The sequence below is a fragment of the Egretta garzetta genome, unplaced genomic scaffold, assembly GCF_000687185.1.
Source record: "Egretta garzetta isolate BGI_Z169 unplaced genomic scaffold, ASM68718v1 scaffold135, whole genome shotgun sequence".
Taxonomy (NCBI): domain Eukaryota; kingdom Metazoa; phylum Chordata; class Aves; order Pelecaniformes; family Ardeidae; genus Egretta; species Egretta garzetta.
Window position 1 is genome coordinate 15,395 of NW_009259594.1, and position 14,791 is coordinate 30,185.

Below are 14,791 nucleotides of genomic sequence, written 5' to 3' on the forward strand. Positions count from 1 at the left end.
AGTTGGGTTTCTCAAACTTGTTGTAATACATCTTTCCCCTTATTGATAGGAAACCAAATGTGTGCCTTTTGTGAGAGAGAAATACACACGCATCTACTTGGGGAGTTTTGTGCCAAACTCTGTTTTACAATCCTGGCTCCCATTCTCCTCATTCTTGTCCATACGTGGAATACCCAAGAGTTCTGGATGTGTTTCCACAACTGAGTGAGAAGCAAGTGGAATTTTCTGAAACACAAAGGGACTCTAATCCTTTGGAGATGTTCACTTTTTTCTTGCTCTTCTCAGCAGTTGGTCAGAGTTGGAGCCTTTTCATTGCAGAGAGATTTGGTCTCTGACTTCAGCTGTGTTTTGTTCTTACTGCTAACTCACCGGAAAAGGCAACCAGGTGGTGTTGGTTGGGGGCTTTTTGTTTCCTTTTGTTCTGTCTTGTTCTTTCAGTTGGGATTTCAGGTGTTCTAGGGCAGCAATGCCTACTGGTGCTTGTAAAAACAAACCTACAAAACCCCATGCTTAAGCACATCGATTACTTTGTAGGCTCCATCTTTAGTTCTGTGCCTGACTCCTGCCAGGTGATCCTGGTTGATTCTCTTCCCAGAGTTGGGTTTCTCAAACTTGTTGTAATATCAAAATATACAAAAGTCCCTTAAGACACTAAAGACAAAGCTGTCAAATGTGTTACTTCTGTTTTTGCAATCCAGTCCGTATCCAAGCGTGCTGACTGCTGGCAGGGCCCACCAAGGTATTAGTTAGAAATATCTGTAACCTTCTGCAACATCAGTGTTTACAGTGGGGGGGTGTGGGGGGGTGAAAGCCATCAAGCTCAGTCTGCACATCCTTATTTTGTATATTTTTGGAGAATTGTTTTTCTGTGTTTTGTTTTTGTCTTTTCTGTGCATTCTGGGTTTACTTTATTTTTTTTCTTGTTTTACCAGAAGAGACTTAAAACTGAAGTAGGAGCCAAATACGTGTTTCTGTTCCCACTTGAATCCAAAAAGTACATCTGTACTGGAAAGTGTTCCTGGGCTTCTCAGGCTCCGAGATTTAATATCAGAGCAATTAGGTCTACAATGAATCTAACCAGGAAGCTGCCTCTTCTAGTTCCGTTTCTGTTTGCCTTTCTTAACTCATGCTTTGAAACATGGCACACGGTGGGGGTAGCGTGGTGGAAAATGGAAGAGGCATCCATTGGAAAAGGCTAGGAATATGGAGTTATTCATGAGGTAGCCAACTCTTGTACTGTAAACATCATGGCTAAATCCCTACTGTACTTGAGAAAGTCATGCTTTTTTTTTTTTTTTTGTTTAATGGCCTTGTTAATCACTCAAGATCAATATCTAGTTCCTTTAAATAATAGGCAGCATTGTAAATCTGTTTTAAGGGGGAGGGGGCAGGTGATTTCACTACTGGTTCACACAAAATGATACAAGCTTTTTTTCCACCAGAGTTTCATACCGATTTGGCTTGGAAGGTGAAGGTTATAAAGATTTTAAAATAGCTGGGATCAAGGGACTGAGTCAAATAGCACAACAATATCATGTGTTACTGGGGATGCTTCTCTGCCAAAAAAAAATTACACAAGTTATACGTTGTTCTTGTCTTCATTTTTTTTTTTTTTTGGTGGTGGTTTGGGGTTTTTATTAATTTCCATGGTAACATTGAGAGAGTTGCCTACAGCTAACTTGACTGATGTCCTTCTGGTAGCTGAACCGACATCCAGGTGCCACAACTGGCTACGAACAGTGCTGTGGTTCCAGCAGCGCTCTCCATCCAAGCGGGGAGGGGAGGCTGTTTGGTTGGGATCCCTTTAAATTGTAGTGGCAGGAGGAGGAGGTGTATCTGCACAACAGCTCGTATCACAGTGTGCAGGGTCCTCTTTGTACCTTAACGTCTTACCATATAATATATATGTATATATCCAGTTAGCTACATCTTACTGGATGCGTATCTGAGGCATTGTGGCCCTGTCTCTCATACTTCTCCCCATTTTTAGTTGTACTAATATGGTAGCAGCCATAAAAGACTGCTGGAGCTGTTGTGAGATTATAATAGAAGTATTATATTCTTCTGCTGGACAGTATTAAATAGAGCAATACATAGAGTTATCTGCTAGATTGCAGTACTAATAGTAGTGACTTAGTGACTCGTATTAATGTTGTTATGATTTATTTTAACAATAATGATGCGGAAGTGGTTCATTATTTTGAATTAATGCACTTTAACAATAAAAGAAACCAAAAAGGAAGCCAATGCAGAGAACTAAGTGCATTATTTAAAGGTGCAGTATATAATTATCATTTTTCTTGAAGCACATATTTATTAAGAATTAACTTATTATTTAAAATATTCTAAAGTTTTGTTTAAAGACATTCCCACTAGGTCATCTCTTTGGAGGGATGTAAAAGCACAGCTCCCAGATCTTCTGCATTGAGCCACTGAATTCTCTGAGTACGGTGCGGCATGATGTGAGCCCCTACCCAGGGAGAGGAGAGCAGCACGCAGATGGGAGAACCCGGACTACTATAAATGTTCGCACTTACATCCAGCAAAGCCGAGCCCGGAGCACCTCTGCACTGCAGGAGTCCTTGCAGGGTTTGGGGTGGCAAAGCTGGTTTTTGGCAGATGGTTGCGGTGCCTGGCAGCCATGTGCCTTGCATGAGGCTGGTCCCTGGTGGATGCGGGCTTGCCGCGAGGCTCAGGTTAGTGTGAGAGCTTCGGGATCTGCTGGTGAAAGACGGGCCAGCTCTGTAACAGATGTCAGCCTGTCCCACAGCTCCCTTTCCACCTTGCTGGTTTGCTTCTCCAGCTCTGGCTTTTTCAGGGAGGTGGTTTGCCAAGCTCCAAGCAGTGCAGGGGATGATACAGAGTGAGGGTGCCTGAAGTACTGCCAAGGTTTTCTGAAGCAGCAGCCCAGCATCCCTTATTGCTCCCTTGTTCCATCTCAGAGGCTTCACGGGCCCCTGAAGAGATGGCTCAATTGCTCCCTTATTCCATCTCAGAGGCTTCACGGGCCCCTGAAGAGAGGCCAGAGCCTGCAGATGGGCTGCAAAGCCATGCTCATGGCCTCCCTCCTCTCTCTGCCCCCACCTGCACCAGCAAAAAGAATGGGGTGCCAATGACCTACTTGATGCTAGACATGAATGTGGGCCACCACGTGGCACGCCAGGCTTCCTGCCTGGTGAGAAAGCTTCTGTTTGGGCTTGCCTTTATCTGGTGGCTGTTTTGACTGCTTATGTTTAAAAGGGCACTTTTAAAGCAAATACCCCCCAATGCAGTTTTTTACCCTCCCATCTTCCCATTGTCACAGCATCTCACTGATTTTTTTTTTTTTATTATTATTATTCTTTCAACTGAGAGATATCAGGAAAATAATTCTTTTTTTCCATTGGCAAGCAGCTAGTTTTGGTCAGCTCCACTGATACCCAAAATAGCAAGCCCTTTGCAACTGTTAGCTGTGAAACCGAGTGTAAGGCCTTAAGCTAAATCAGAAATGCTGACTGCAGGGCAGGAAAACCTGGCAGGGCGCCTCAGAGGACAGTGTAGTGCTAGAAGTGTTTTAGCTCTTTTCTAAATGTTAATGTCGCCTTAAGCTTTATTTACTAAATTTGTCAGAACTGACACTGGATCAAGAGCAATATTTAAATGTAATGTACACCTCAGTGAACACTCAATGCAGAAATCAATAGTACTGTTTAAATTTCTCTTTTTTTCTGGTTTATTCTTGAACCAGACTGTTAAGAGGAAGAGTTCTGCAGGGCTTGGGCGAAGCCATTTGCAGCTGAAGGGGGCCCTCCTCCGGGGGGAGAGGCGGCTGCTGTCGCTGCCTTGCTCTCACCCGCTGTCCGTGCTTTCCAAAAAGTCTTGAATTTGGACCAGCAGAAAAACCCAAACTCCAAAATGCCAGAGAACAAAAGTGAAGAATGTGAAAATTGTGTCTTGCTGTATACTGCAACTTTAATGATAATGAGCACTTCTGAGTTCGTTATTGAGGTTTATATAATGCCTGAAAAGTTTAATGGCTGGTTTCCCTTGTCTCCCCTTTCAAAATACTTTCTCATAACAGCAAGAGTAGTGGGGTTTTGTTAGCAGCCCTTCCTTGTGGGCCGCAATCCCTGTTCATTGTTTTAGCTCTCCCACCTTGCAAGGGGTGGGTGTAGTCATGCCAGCCCTTTGCAAGCCAAACTTTTCAAGATAAAAGATCGGGTGGGCTCGTGCCGGGATACTTAACTGATGTGTCAACAGGAAGTTTTTAAACCGATGTGTACAATAATAGCAAACACGCAATAATGAAGGATTGAAATTGGCTCACAGTTAGACTCCTACAAATGGAATTTCATGTCTGCATGGGTATAGCTAAAATGGGTTTGGCCCCTGTGGATGCACACCCCCAAAGACTCATTCCGTTATGACACTATAAAGTTTGACGAAGGCATTATATAATTGTTTTCATCACTTTCAGATCTTAATGAATCGTATTTTATTGTAATATATATTCATTGCTTTCCTCAGTTAAAAAGAAAGTTACTGCTTCTATCTTATATGAAAAACAAGGGAATTTGATAAAGCATTCATTATTTTCATATTACTAGTATTAACAGAATAGAACTAGTACTATTTAATTTTAGATCTTCATAGCTAGCTTGTCAATAACTCATATTTTCCTGTGTTGTATCCTACTAATTTTTTCTATTTTTTCCCAAATACTCTGCATTCTTGAGGGAAAAAAAACAAATCCAATGAGTGGATAAGTGCAATATTCATAGAATAAACAGGCCCCTCATCCAGGACTCGGAGTGGAACGTGCAGTGTGAACTGTTTGCAATTCTCTATTCATGCACTCTTAGGGGAAGGGGAAACGCAGGGGAAGGGGGCAGCTGGATGAAAACAGGACCCTTTGGTAGGTAGGGACTGATAGCTGGGGTAATTTGGGGCAGGGATGGCTGCTTTTCATTAAAAAAACGCATCACCTGTTACTGAAAGTATAAGGATTATGCAGCATATTGCCAGGATTACGTATAGAATGTGCATTAACATCCTTATCGATACAGGACTTCTGCGCTATGCTTGAAACACTCTGTATGCCATCCATGCATGACACTGTCTTCTGGTATGTCTCTGCTGGTTACGTCCTCTGTTACGCTTCAGACGCGATGATAACTTCAGAAGGGAAAATACTTCTGCTGGTGCAGTCCCAAGTTCTGATACTGTATTGTTACTTGTATTTATTGCGAGAGCTATGGGAATAGTTTTACAGGTCCTCGTTTCTTTTTCTTATTGTTAACCTAAGAAAATGAGTCCCCATTTTATCTGGGTTAGTTCTCGCCTGCAGAATTTCACAGCTGATTTGGGTATTGATTTCATATTTCTTGGCTTGCAAAGGTTGATCTCTCAGGTCCAAAATAAAGTTGGGCAGCAACTTTGCTCTTCCAAAGAGGGTTTGTCTTAAATTCTATTTGAATGGAAGGAGAACTTCCATCTGTCCAAAATAATGTGACTTTCCAGGTAGCAGCAAAATCTACTACCTTTGAAAAACTGGACTGTGTTTGTAAGATGCAAGAGAAATGTGAAAGCCAGAGCCTTTGATTGTCCGGGCTCCAGGAGGTACATCTCCTGGGGCTCTAGTTAATGTCCCTGGAGAGGGAGCATACCTCAGCTTTCTGCTTAACTTCTGTCCTGCTGTTCTTAAGTTTGTTAAAAAGCCTTAATATTACCAGAGACCTTGGCATTCAAACAGAAAAACTGAATTCTGCAGCTGTACTGAAATAGTATCAGTTACATGATTTTGGAAAACCTCTAATACTCTACAAATTAATCTGGTTTTGAGGAGCCAACTTAATTCTTTCACGTGCTCTTGTCTGAACTGGCAAGAAGTCCATTGAGCATCAGTAGATTTACACTGACAGAAGACCCGCGGTGGAGCAAAGCGTTTCGCGGGTGCTCAGCATGGTCTGTACTCGACAAAAGCAAGCGCCGTGCACTCAGTTCCTACGCCTCCCAAGGGTGCACAGGACTGCTGAGCCTCGGTGCTGCCATGCCATCATCCTCTTCCCTGCAGGCCTTGCAGCTTTTTAAGACCAATTGGAGCTTTGCTGCTATTTGCTGGTGGCTTCCCATCACCGGCAGCTCCTTCTCTGGCAACTTCAGATGCTATTTAGCCACATAGCAAAGTGCTGTGTATAAGTGCAGTGTTTGGTAGCTGCCGACAGTACCAATATGATGGTCTGAGAGCAAATGTTTGTGTAAGTTATTATTTTTCATCTGCTTTTAGTTGCTTGGTAGAAGCACCACTTGGTAGGACCACCAATGCGGTGATGCATGGGGAGGGTGCCTGCACACTTGAACTGTTTGATGGCCTCTGCTAGCTCTGCCCAGTGCTTGTATTTCTCTTTCTCTCCCTCTGTGCTGCTCAGTAGTCGTGTTGTGTGTGTCTAATTTTCAAACAAAGTACTGTACGTAGGGCCGGACCCAGAAGCCCCCGCAGTCAGTTGACTTTGGGTTGGGATGTAGGTTGCTGTTGCTGCTTTTCCTCCTCCTGTCTTGGACCCAACTTGGAGCAAAGCACAGATGTCTGTGAAAAGTCTCCCATAACTCTACTTTGGGGTGTCAGTGCATTGCCAAGGGTGGAGCGAGGGGATCTTGGGTGCCCTCACATCAGGGCTAGGGCTCTGCAGCAATTCCTGGAGCGAAAGCTGCGCCACACTGCATGCGGGCCTGACTGGCGTAGGCAGAACAAATTAATTTCTCCCATTTTATGATGTCAGGGCTGGGCTGGTCCCATCAACAATGTTCTTCATTTGTTCTTGCATCAAGGTAGCATTGATTCTAGTTGGAGAGTGCAATTTTTTTTGTTTTGTGTTTGGTTTTTTAATAAATAAATTTGGTTTAAAGCTTCACACTGGCGTTTTACAGGCCTGTTCTTGTCAGCGTAAGCCACTACTGTCCTGAGTTGAGACTCCTGTTTGTTACTGAATCAAAATAATGGGAATTATGTTGATAATTTGGAAAGAAATGAAGTAACTACATTGGCAGGGGAGGGGTAGATAAAATACGAGGAAAAAGATGTTTCTAATAAGGCCATAAATTATTTGGTCTGACACTGCAGGCGCTTTCTCTGTATAGATGGTTTTAATGCATCACTGCTCTGTGTTAGGATTTTTCATTACTGAGAAAAGTTGAGTTTCACACTCCATGATAGGCTATGACAATCTGTATCCCGAAGCCAGTGATCCACCAAAGACAGACAAACGCGGGTGTTTGTAGTTGGGGCAGTTGGTGTGTCTGGGAGGTTGCACACGCTGAGGTTCGGCTGATGGAACGGGCAGGAGCGGCTGTTCCAGGCCTGCCCGCCTTGGCCCTCTGTGAAACAGCCCGGTGCTGGTGGCACTTTTGGGAAAATGCGGGGTTAGTGATCTTCCCGGGATGCTCAGGGTTATTTGGTTACAACGGTACCTGTCTGTCTTGGTCCCTGTTTGGTGGAGGAGAACAGAGGGGAGGGAGAATCACTTGGCACAACAGGATAATTTTTAAAATATAACATTTGATATTAAAAGAAATATTTTGGGCTTCTGCAGATATTCCCCTTCAAAGCTGTGTTAACGACTCTGTATTTGAGGTCTGAAATTTAACCAATGTGGCAGCTTTCTCTGTACAAACAGTTCTTTTGTGGTTTGAGAGCTTGTTCTTGAACTGCTTCTGGGTCACCAGGGAAATGGTAATAAATCAAAAAAAAATCCCATAATCACCCTTGGGGTGTAGACTGGGGGGGCATCAAATTCTGTTCTGACTCTGGGTCCCCTGAGCATCCAGGTTCAGTTTGTTTCCATCCCCTGGAAGCAGGACAGAAGAGAATAGCACAGTCGCTGGGACTTAGCCTGTAACAATTAGTAAACTGGAGCAAATAAAAAAGGAATTATAAACAAACATTTAAAACAAAATGAAATATTTCACTGAATAGCTGACTTAACTATTTCCTGTCTTGGATTTTTGTTGGGGGGGGGTGTAGTTATAATTGTTTCCAGTCTCTCGGAGGAATTTTTCTGCAGCACGCTGAATAGGCTTGCTGAAAAGACTTGCTCGTTACTCGTGGTGAGTTCAAACCTGGAGTATTGTGAAAGCGAAATGCGTGTAGTGTTACAATGGCTTTTTTTGTACCGAGGGTCCAAACTGCAGGGTCAGCAGTGCACAAAAACTTCTGCCTGGCTCACTTCACATTACATCAGTGCTGTTCCTTGACTGCAGATTTAATTGCAGACAGCAGTGCTTATTACTCTGCAGGTTTGGGGGAGAATCGAGCACACGAGCCTCCTCAGTTAAGACTCAATATCAAATTTCATGTCAGGAGAAGTCCTGCCAGCAGTTTGATTGATTGGTGCTTAGGCTAAAGTTCAGATGCAGATAACCCAAGGTGGGTGTTGAAATCAGCTCAGTTGGGTGCATACAGCTGTAGCTGTTTCCAGAGCTGTTAATTAGCCCCAATTGTCTCTGGAAATGGTGGGTAGTCGGTTATTGGGAGCCTAAACCTGTTGTTGAATGAAGGCTGAAATCTGTTTGAGCAGTTGCGCTCCCCACCATTAGCAGAGCAATTGCACATGTCTGGACTGGAAATCCCCATGGGTTTTGCTGTCAAAAATTTATATTTGACAGAAAAAAAAAAAAACAAAACTATCTAGGCCTGGTCTAAGTGAGCTTTTGCAGTGGGTTTCCTGGGTGGTTAATGTTCTTAATGTGACCTTGAATATTAGATGCTGTTGTCATTTCTGTGTTGGTGTAGCGCTCCATTTTCTAGTGGTTAGGTCGTGGGAATGTACCTGGTGGGAGCTTGGGAGAGTATGTTGGCGACCAGAGATAGAGCAATGTGTGGCTGGTCATGGTGTGTGTGGTCAAGTTGGTGACACTTTTTTTTTGTCTTTTTTGTTTGTTTTCTTTAACATGGGAACTGTTCTGTCTATCCTGCTTGGGCAAAGATCTAGAAGTTGGTGTGGTTTCTGTTGCAGTGTATATGAGAAGGAATAACTGAGAGGTTTGGGGGTTTTGTTTGTTTGGGTTTTTTTTTTCTTTTTAAGAGAGTTTATGGGCAGGAGTCCATTCAGTTTGTTTTGGGTTGCAAGTTAAGCCAAGAGAGGAAGAAAATGAGTCTGGGGAAACCTTTTTTTGTGGTAACATCTTTGGACCGTACTTTCTTGTGGCCTCTGATCCAGCTCCACTGAAGGTAGTGGAGTGAATCATGCAGCTGTTTTGGCCAAGTATTGATTTTTTCAGAGCTGACAGGGTATTTTGACATTCACGGCATCGATCCTTAACGTACCTATAGCAAATGTGAGCTAGAGACAGGAACAGTAACTGTAGCCTGATGCATTGTCCAATTTTTGTTTCATGAACTTGAAATGGTGACCAATTGGATAAAACTGTTTGTACAGTGAACAGCTCCGGCAAGGGTCCAGATGTGCTTTGGTCTCTGAGTTGCTTTCCTGGAAAAGGAAATCACGTGCATGACAGAAAATTTTGCCTTTCTCAGTCATCCCAGTAAAATTAAAACCCAGAAAAATGACTTTTGCACTTAATGGTACCTTTTGCAATGGATAGCAAGAGTTATCATTAATGAAGGGTCAGATACCCCAATCTCTCTGAACTGGCACAGAACACAGGACCTTTTTGTGACCAGTCCCTGAGTCTGCATGTAAATGTGGTAGATTCGATGCAGACTAGAGCACTAGTTAACAAAGATGAGTTAACAACTTCTCTATGGGCCAAAAAAAAAAGTGGTGGGGAAAACATAGCCCTTCTCTTTGCCAAGTGACCCTATAGAAATGTCCCTCAAGCTCTAGCACAGACCAGCTGGGGACCTGTGATGATTTAGCCGATACATACGGTACTGCGGGTCTGGTTCTGTGACTGGGACAGAAGAAGTGCATGTCTGTCCCAGTGAGACTTAACGAAATGGTCATAGCATGATGGTTTTCATCACTCTGGATTTGTCAGTGGGGGGGAAACAGTTGTGCAAAACATTATCTTCCCCCTCATCCACGCTTGCAGACTTGACTTGACTTTAGTGCCCCGACCAGAACTGGTTTCAGAGCAGTCCTCATGGTGATGTCGTAGGGCCAAGGGCAGTAACCAGGGGGTGATCCAGCCTGTGTCTGCTCACGTCACAAGCGTGGGTGACTGGGTCAGGATTTTGCTGCCCTGTGTGGGACAGGGGCGGCACTCGGGGTGCTGCCCTCTTCTCCGTGACTGCTGATCCTCTACGTGCCATGCCCGAGTGCTTGCTGAGAGAGCTGCAAAACAACGTAAAGCAATTGGGGTTTGGGGGTTTTCCCTGAAGCAGCAAAGTGAAAACAAATGTTTGTTTGGGGGCTTTTAATCATGCCTGTGCCTGTAAAGGTGGCAACTCTGCATGGGTCACTCAGTGGGGAGTGAGAAACACAGAGTGTCTCTGGCAATGGTGCATGTGAAGATGCAGAGCAAAAATTTCAGATTGCTGTGCCTAAAAGTAGATCTCAGCATTTCTCTTTAGGCATTTGTTAGAGCTGGTGCTATCTTGGAATTGAAAGCATTTCATAATGGTTTATTAAGACTGCTCAAAAACTCCTCAAGGAAAAAAAGATAAATTGGGTTCTGGACACTTGCAGAGGAGCAAGTTGCAATAAATGTAAAATGTTGACAGGTGCTTTGTGAACTTAATTTTTTTTCCTAGGATTGTCACAGATCCTTGTAACTGCATCCTGGCCCACACTAGTGCCATGGCACAGCAACCAGGTATACGCACCTCTGTGAAAATTCATAGCTGTGCATCTGTGGTGGGCATGTGTGTATTGGAAAAGACGAGCCTTAAAAAGGGCCTGGAGTAAACTATGCTTGATAAGAGCTCCTGATTTGCATGTTCCAGATATGCCAAAATAACTTGCGTTTAGACAACTTCAGCTCCTCCCAAGTGTCTGCCATGACACACCCTGACAGCACCCAGAGCTTTGGAGGGTGGCAAGTGCTAGCGGACAGGGAAATGCAGGATGCACACTGTCACTGCCCTTCCTGCTCTGCAGCCATGCTCAAAGCCAGAGCTCTGCCAGGCCGAAGCAGGATCAGGCCCTTGGCACAGTGTTTGCCCGGTCCCACAGGGCTGAGCTCAGCCCTGCCAAGCGCTTCGAGTGATGCTCGCTGGCGCTGTGCACTGCTACACCGCGAGGATGCTCCTCTCCGCGGGCGCTGGACCGGGGCAGGTTGTGAGGCACTGCCAGAGTTTGAGGGCTGGTTTCTCAGAGTGATTACAAGTTCTTGCAATGTGAACCTCTCGTGTTTTCAAAGACTCAGGCAGAAAGGATTTGCTAAACAGACTGTACCTGTCGTCTCCCAATTCATTGATTGCTCGGACCAAAGGTGGTGCTAAAATCTGATCTTTGTCTGTAATATTTATATTTTGTTGGACTTCTTTTTAAGTGTTTGATAAAACAGATGCAGTGTCCTTCTTACATGAGAAATTTAGTCCCAGCTTGGGACATGGCAAAACTCCTGGGACCTTCAGGGTCCAGAGTTGTTGCTTGTTAACATTTGAGCAGGCTTTGCAGTGTTCTGGGGGGCGGTGGGAAAAGGGTACTCTATCTTCGAATGCTTGCAGACTGTAAGAATTGACTTGTGATTTTTTTTGTTGTTGTTGTTTGTTTGTATTTTGTTTACATTGCCTCTTATGCCCTAAGGAAAAATAAATTTTTGACCTTTTTAATTGTGATCCAGTTGGTTTATTTGGGGTTTTTTCATTTTTTTTTTTTTCAGTACCATTGTAATCCCACTTGTTTGTTAAACCACTGAATCTAGCTTTTCCAGAATAATTTACAACTTACATGTACATGCAATTGCAAATTTCAGCTTAGGCTTAAATGGATAAAGGAGCTTCTCGTGTCCCTGAGCCCTGAGTTGTTATTGGATGCTGTATTTTTGTCTCTCTTTTTTCTAACCCACAAGGTTTTATGGACTGCTTACCTCTGCCCCCAAACACGAAGACCTTTTGGCTGTGGTGAGCAAGGTCTTAGGGTTTAAAATACTCTGTCAGGATGTTTTTTGGAGAGGGCTGTGGCATCAGATCCAAAATAAGAAGAAAAACATCCTTTTATGGGAGTGGCCCTTTAGTTCTGTGATAAAAGGATTGCTCTGCAAGTTGGGATGAGCCTGTGTACAGGCTGCAGAGCCTGCTGTGCTTGAACATGGGACATGAAGGTCTGGTCTTGCAAGGTTGCTGGGCCCTGCTGACTCCTCTTACCCAGCTTTGAAGGCGGGAGGTGCCAAATAGCTCAACAAGCAAATGTTCTTGGCTGTGTGAAGCAGCAGAAGAGTTTCTCCTAATGGATCCCTCGGGCGGGACATCTCTTGGGTGTGCAGAGAGCAGTGGATTAGGGCATATAATGGGGGAGCGGGATGTAAGAGAAGATGTATCGGTAAAGGGGAAGCAAGATTGTTTTCTAGCATTTCAGTTCCCCACTTGGCTATAGGAGCCCTCTATGAAGCGTTGTCTGCTGTCTCGTTGCCTGTTAACAGTTTGCAAAGCTGTAGATAAAAGGGGTCGTGCCTAGCGCCTGCCTTCCACCGTGGGAAGCAAAAAGAACCACAAAAAAACCCCAAATCAAAAGCCATTGGAGACTGAGTGCCGTGCCGGGTAGGGAGCACCAGGTGGCGATGCTGGACCAGCTTTACCGCTCCTGGACCACTTTGGCAGCATCCTCTCTCCCTCCCTCCCTCCTCGTCTCCGGGGGGTGGCCCTGCCCGAAGCAGCCGGGGGGCTGCGGTGGTGGGATGGAGCATCCTGCCCGGGGAAGGTCTGTGCTGCGCCATGCTTGGGTCTTGCTGGAGAATAGCTTGGGGGCGCTGGGGAAGCTACAGATCTGGTTTGGATTTGGTGAGCTGATGCGGGGTGGCTTCAGCGATGCTCAGCGGGCGGGGGTGCAAAGCTCACCGGGGCCATCGCACATGGCAGCCGCAGGAGGGAATGAGCAGACTGGGGCTGTCGGAGGGGAAGTGTGGGGGTACCGGACCTGGTCCCTCTTGCTGATGCCGGGGGGGTAGAGGTCCTGAGTTTGTGTCAGCGCGTTAGCACTTCACTTGTCCCAACATGCAGCGGTGCTTGGGCTCAGCATGTCTGGCAGGGGCTGTCTGGCAGGCCAGCATCCCCAGTTTCTAGGGATGGCCTGTGTTGTGCAGCCCTATCCCTTGCTCCCGAGGGGACGAGGTGGCTTCCCAGGGCTGGGCTGTGGCCAGAGAGGGCTTTCCAGACCCACTAGTGGTGCCCCTGTCCCTGGGAAAGCAGGGGCTTTCCCACAGCTCTGGGAGTGCGGCACAGGTGCGTGCAGACCTGCCCTGTCCCAACAGCTAAGAGCTCCGCAGGGAGGCGGTGGAGAAAGCCGGGTTGCAGAAGTGGTTTTGGCTTTACCCACCCTGGAAAGTTTTAGGCCACCGGGCAGTGGAATAGCTTCAGCTGGAGAGGCTGATGACACCTCTCCTGGGATGCCCCTGTCCCTTGGCAGATGGAACACCCACACTGAGGGAGGAGATGCCAACTTAAATATGTCCCGTGACAAGAGAGAGTGATCCAGCCGGTTGCTCATCTGCCAAATACTTAAATAAAAGGATGAGGAGATTATCTCACATGGCTGTGTTGTAGGTGTGCTCCTGAGCAGACCACTGCAGCAGAGGAGCTATTGGGTTTTGGGGGAGCTGGAATCACTCTGGAGAATCCAAGCCCCTTTGGGTCCCTGTGTCCCTTGCTACATGCTGAGGAAACATCTGCATCTTGCCTCAGCATCTCCCTTGGCCAGAGCACAGCTTGTCAATGGGCCCTCTCAACCTGTTGCTCAGTTCAGGGCTGGGATGCTCCTGTCTGGTGTTGGGCTGTCATGTCTCTACCGAGCTGTGGTGGGGACACCTGGCTATACTGCTACTGCTCTGCCTCATCTTCAGCCCCTTACCTGGCCCTACCTGGCTGAGCAGCACGGCCCTGGGTTTCCTCGCAGCACGCCTTCTCTTTCTTGTGCTGGTGAGGTCTTTTTTGTTGTGGTTACAGGCACTGAGGAGAGACTGTGCAAACAAGGCAATGAGAGGAAAGAAGCTGTGGCTTCTCTCTGGGGAGGGTGTGAAGAGGCTGCAGGAATATGGTTAGCCCTCGCTTTTACTTTTGTGGCTTCCCTTATTCCTAACGTGTGTATGGAGTCAATACCCCCCTCATCCCTGAGCACTGAAGGGAAGCCTGAGCTCTGTCCACCCAGCTCCCCCCCAAGGAAGAGCCTCCGTGCCACCGCTGCCCTTACCTCAGCCTCTCGCCACAGCACCGCTTGTCGTCTTTTGCCGCTCTTGTGGAAATGGTAAACACTCAGCTGCTCGTGCTGCTGCAGGATACCTAAATCAACTTTATTCACAATCACAGTTATCCAATTTTTCACAATGAGCTATTCTTTTCTTTAAACAGAACACAAAACATTTTAAAGTAAAGCCATGAAATGCAAATGACACAAGAACACAGAGGTACGTGGGAACCTACACCAGTCAAACAAACCAAAAGGTTAGGATTATTGTTACTGTTACTGCTCTTGCGTTTGTTTTTTTGTTTTTTTTCTCCCTGGAGAGAGCCTTGCTCTCCTCCTCCCTGCTCACCACCGGAGGCCAGCTGATGCCGGGAGCAGGACTTAACCCCAATTTTTGAGCTTGAATCCTGGGGATGCGTTCAGCTTCTGCTAACTCCTAGAGTTTGGTCCACAGTAAAACAAACACAGTTTTATATATTAAAACACTCTGAATTTGAAAAGGAATTCACACC